We start from the raw sequence: 6,000 nt of genomic DNA on the forward strand, positions 1-6,000 counted from the left end.
AAGAAAATCATTCTCTTTATACTTTATATCTCCTCTATCATCAACTTTGGAATGAAGATAGAATGAAATTAAATATTCTTCTATATATCCAAGACTTTGCCATTCCAATTAAAACATTATTGTTTGCATTCTTCTAAGTATGATACATCTATTTTGGGGACCCCTGAGCATTGATGAAAACTAGAGATTAATATCCCTTTCATGTTTTCTTTTTGGTCTGATTTTACTAATTTGTAAGTTATTTTTTATCATTAGGATTGTGATTGCTAGTTTTTCTGTCAAAAATGTTTTCTAGTTTTTAATCTTTTTTTTTTATTATTTTTTTTTAATAATAAATTTTATTTTTATATTCCCCATACAATTGCAGCCCCCCCATTCTGACCCCAGTCTCTCCCCTCCCACCCCCGCCCCCTTAAAAGTGTCTCTGGTTCGTAGTTTTTTGTTGATTTTGATTTTCACTTTCTTATAGTTATTCGTTTTCCTGGTCCCTTATTTAAGTTTTCTAGATTCCTGCTATGAGTGAGACCATCCGGTATTTTTCTTTTTCTTTTTGGCTTATTTCGCTGAGCATGATCCCTTCCAGTGCCATCCATGTTGCTGCAAATTGCATGTGTTTATCTTTTTTGAATGCTGAGTAATATTCCATGGTATATATGTACCACATCTTCTTGATCCAGTCATCTATTTTTGGGCATTTGGGTTGATTCCAAAGCTTAGCTATTGTAAATAGTGCTGCTATAAACATAGGGGTGCAGGTGTTCTTTGGAATTGATGTTTCTGTGTCCTTTGGGTAAATACCTAGGAGTGGAATTGCTGGATCATATGGAAGCTCTATGTTTAGTAGGTCCAGAAATCTCCACACAGCTCTCCACAGTGGTTGGACCAGTTTGCACTCCCACCAACTAGTTTTTAATCTTTATGTTACTTTTAATTGATTACAAAAAAGAGCAGGGGGCCTCCCCGGTGGCGCAGCGGTTGAGCGCTGGGTTGCTAAGCTGCCCGCGGCCTCTGCAGCACCGGTTCGATCCCCGGCTGCTCCCCGGCCACCGGAGGAGGGTTCCACATGGCGCACAGACCTCTCCTGCCGCCCGCTGCTCCCCTCAGCAGTGTACTTTGGTCCTTCTGCCTGCTCTGCTCCCCGCTCTGGCTCTGGTGAATTCTCCCACCCTCCCGTGCTTCTGACTGTACCCAGTGCATGTATAAACAAAACAAACAAATAAATAAATAAAAGCATGCCTCTATTAAAAAAAAAAAATAATAATAATAATAATAAAAAAAAGAGCAGGGGTAGACTTATCTGTACCCTACTATCTTTTTTTAAAAAGATTTATTTATTTATTCATTTTATACAAGAACCGAGGTACAGGATACCCTACTATCTTTCAACCACAACTCCCTTATCGTTGGCACTTCAAACATTCGAACCATAGTTAAACATAACAGGAAGATGAGTGTGCTGTTCCTGCAGTGCCCTGTGCTGTGTCTGAGCAGTCATCTAGCACTGCTATAATCATGTGGGACTTGATTCAGTCTTGAAACCCTTCTCAGCCTAGCTTTCCAGGCACCACTATCGATGGATGAAAGTTGGCACATGTCAGGAAAATCATTTGCTAATCTGTGTCTATGTTTGGATTCTTGCATAAGTAAACAATTTACTTATGAAATCCCTCCTTTGTTTAACTTCAAACAGTGCCATTTGTCCATTTAATCTTAGGGAAATTTTTCCAATGACATCACTGTTGGATAATCTTTGCTAATGTTTGGATTTCTGAAAGTCCAGATTGATTCATAGTCTTGACTTCTAACATGATCTATAATCAGAACAAGTGTAAACTTCTGACTTCTAACATGATCTATAATCAGAACAAGTGTAAACTCTGATACATACATGTATCAGAGAAATCTGTCAGAGGAACATTACCAGATGCTCACCCTAAAGCACCACTTTATCTGTGATTCAGAGTCCAGTGAAAGCCACTTTTGTGTTTCACAGACTCTCATAGATTTACCAGGAATTTATAATCTACAAATGAATTGCACAAATTACTGAAAGAAACCAAATTTCCTATAATTCAGGATTGCCTAAGATTAGTTAAACATCATCTAGCTTTAGATCTGTAACCTTTGCTCTTTGAAAAATGCATGTATTTTTGGAAATCCCTATTGAATAATCATCCAAGAACTTTTCATTTATTTGTAAAAATAATTTTAATAAGATAAGTCTAATGGAATATTAAATTAGACATTTCATGTTTTTTGTTTGTTTCTTAATCTTGTTAGCTAGAACAAATGTTTTAAAAGTTAAAATACTGTAGATGCCATATATACATATTATACATAAAACAAGTTGCTTTTCCATTCATTCATTCACATATATTTGTGAAGTGCTTATATCATGTTAGGTAACATTGTAAAACTTAATGATATAATAATAAACAAAACAGACAAAGATGCCTTTGTGGCTGCTTATATTTAAGCGGGCATCAATGACCCTGTAAGATTAGTTCTTCAGCATTCTTCCCTTGATTATGTAAGGGTTGATTAAAAATTCATTGGGAGAATAAAGAGATTGCTAAGGAGGATTTTTCAAAAGACACCCTTAGCATGTTGCAAGTTTCCTTCCTTCTCATGGAGGGATGGAAAATATCCTTTCTCACCGTAAGTCAACTGATGTTTCAGAAAAAAACATTTGTAAAGCTAATATATATTCTCTGGGATGTGAGGATCACAGAGATAAGTTACCAGATCCAAGACTGAATTTTCAAAAAGGTAAATATAACTAGAGCTGTCTATAGAAGGAAATTTTGTATCAATAGCAAGCAACAGATCTACTGAGAACAGGGCAGAGGACTTTGTTTTCCATGGATCAGATACAGATACTGTGGAATGGAGCTGACTTATAGTTAAGGTAAACCTCTAGCTCTGAATTCTACCCAAATATGCCAAGAGTGAATCAGCCTCAAAATGAGGATGAAGACATCCTGTGGATGTAGAAATGGAATTGGAGGAGTGAAATTGTAAGTCTGTGGAAGTAAGGTCACTCACCACCAGTGAATTCTGAATTGCAGGTGAAGGTCTCCAGAAGAACATATCTAAACTGAAAGATGCATCCCAGGGGGTAAAATAAAACAAACAAACAAAAAAAAGGGTAAACCTTAGATTCCATCATGCTCAAATAGCATCACCAACCAGTTCAGAGTGGCTTTTCTGCCTCTACTTCTCCCTCCCCAATCTAATATTAATGCTGAACAACAGCTCTCAAGTGGAGAGTGCAGTGAAGTAAGAAAAGGAGACGATCAGAACAAAATCCCTCCCTACCCATTTTCTCCTTCCTATAAGACTGAGATAGACTTAAACTAGGGAAGAAGAGATTTTAAAATGAATGATATTCTGTACTTTTGATATTCACTTGTACTGTTCTTTCAATAACCTAGTGTGGCAGGAAAATCTGGGGAACTGACTTGAGATTCCAAGGCTGGAAATAACTAATCCAAAGAATAAATGAAAAAGATTAAAGGTCTTTTTGTTTCATTCTACTGAGTGAAACTCACTCAATAAACCAATCAAGTCAGTCTAGTTGTCATGAGTAAGAAGAAATCCACAGTTAAGAAAACTCTGATTTAGACAAGGGAGGAACAGAGTGATATAACTATGAGCTCTTCTGATATGAATGATGCTGCTCAACAAAACCTCCTTGACCAATTTCAAAATAGCTTATGGCAATAGACAATTTGAGATTCATATCAAAATAGTAATATATGCCCCACTACTGAACATATGTTTTCCAAAATCTCTATTTCTATCATGTAATCTCAGGATAGGAAGACTATCATTTATGAACTACAGAACTCCAAAGTGAGCAACATTGTTGTCAAAAGATGAATTTGAATATGAAGCCTGTAAAAAGGTTTAACTGCGGTCAAATAAACAAAGTTTCTGCCATCTCTGCAACGGAATACAAAGTTCATCCAGAATTGGAGATAAATGAGTAAGAGATAAATAAAGTGAATGTTTAAGATCAGCACACCCTGGTAGCATAGATCCAGGAATAGTTTAAACATGTTCTGAACTGGTCGTAGGAGCAATCTTTCTGAACTCATGGTACACAGCTATGAAGCAAAAAACAGAGAAAGAACACATGTAGGGCCTGCCTCTAAAGAAGAAAATAAATTAACCACCATAAAAAAATATTTCCTGGTCACCTTAACTTTGATACCTGAAAAAAAAAAAAAAAAACCACATCCATCATTTCATTTATAAAATAGTAAAATAAAACAAGTTGCTAGTGAATGGTAAGGGAGACTTTGGGAAGGATCAGTCAATCAGACCTATGTTATATCATTCTATGACAGATTACCAGACATTACTAATGGAAAGAGAAGAAAAAAGACTTTAATCCCTGTCTTAAACGTGTAGTGGCAGGAAGGACACCAAGCAGGTTTTCTATTATCTGAGCAGACCAGGTAAAGGAGAGTCCTGGAGCCCCCGGTGGCTTTCTCGGGCTTTTATTGAGCTCTTACATGTAGTGCAGCAATCAGGTACAGGGCAGGCCAGAGTGCCAAGGGCCAGGAGGCTGGTAGGCCTCCAAGCCCCTGGCAAGTCTTCACTCTGGGCTTGCCTGGCGTTCTTTCTCCCCCTCTCCCTCCTGCCACTACTTCTCTTGAGGAATATCTCAATACTGAGCCATGGCCCACAGAAGTAAACAATACAGCTTATAACAATGTAACAACTGCAGGTGCCCCGTCAGACAGGGCAATTTTAATGGCACGAGGCAGAAAAGCCTGAAAATCACTTACCCTACAAATGACATTCATAAATAAAGTTGAGGAAATATTTCAAAGTGCTTTACTATATGAATTCTCAACTTACTAGCAGACAGAACAGATGGAATTTTATTCTCCTATTTTCTTTCCTGGAGAGAGGACAAGAGGGACAGTGATGGCTTAATGAAATATATTGGACCACACACACACACACACACACACACACACACACACACAGAGAGAGAGAGAGAGAGAGAGCGAGAGAGAGCGAGAGAGAGAGAGAGAGAGAGAGAGAGAGAGAGAGAAATAACCCTCCACCAAGTGTTTGTAAATTGGGAGGTTGTCATTTATTCTGCACTTGGAGAAAACATACTTTCTTTACTTTGATTATTGGACACACTCAAAATTTGAAGTGTCCATCTGTAAATGGCTTTGCAGATGGATTTATTTTATGCTACATTAATTCAAAAACAATCAAAATCTAAGGGATGTTGCTCCCAAGAAAAAAGAGAGGGTCAAAAGATTCAGAAAAAGAATGTTAGCTGTGGAAAACTAGGACAGACTGAACTAAAATAAAGGAATTCATGATCTGAACAAGTTTTTTTTCATACCAAGGAAATGGAAAGAAATTTAATCTGAGCAGACAAAATGACAAGAGGACAGAAATTGAGTGCAGGATTCCATTGACTTGGAGACAATTTTGACCTTACGCCAAGGGGGTATATTCCCACGGGGACCAAAAAAAGGCCTTAAGAGGATTACTCAAATTGTGAGACAGACTAATCTATATAGTCTGAGAATTTTCCATAGATGTTTCCTCAACTAAAACATGACTTTGCTGTCATAATATACCTACCTCAAGAACTTTTTCTACCAATGTCAGTCATTCTTTTTTCTAATCCATCTTATTAATTGGATAAAAGGAATTTGAGTTCTGAATGTTTCCTCTTCTAAACTGTTCTATCTACAACTCTAGCTTTTTATACTCTTATTTTCATGACTTACAGGTACTATAACTATTCCTGGTGACTTTGATCAATGGACTAATCTTTCTATTCTGCTGATCCCCTGCCTTTATTGACTTAACACCTAGTCCCTGATGATAGAATTCCTCAATTCCAATGATATCTTCCAATATTTCACTTCAGTTAAAAGATAATGGCACAGTCACACTTTGGATTTTATTTACAACATTGTTTCACCTCCAAAGTCATAAAATCTAGGCTTTCTTTATAAC

This window comes from Talpa occidentalis, unplaced genomic scaffold (assembly GCF_014898055.3).
Source record: "Talpa occidentalis isolate TD23 unplaced genomic scaffold, MPIMG_talOcc4v2.1 talOcc4.12, whole genome shotgun sequence".
Taxonomy (NCBI): Eukaryota; Metazoa; Chordata; class Mammalia; order Eulipotyphla; family Talpidae; genus Talpa; species Talpa occidentalis.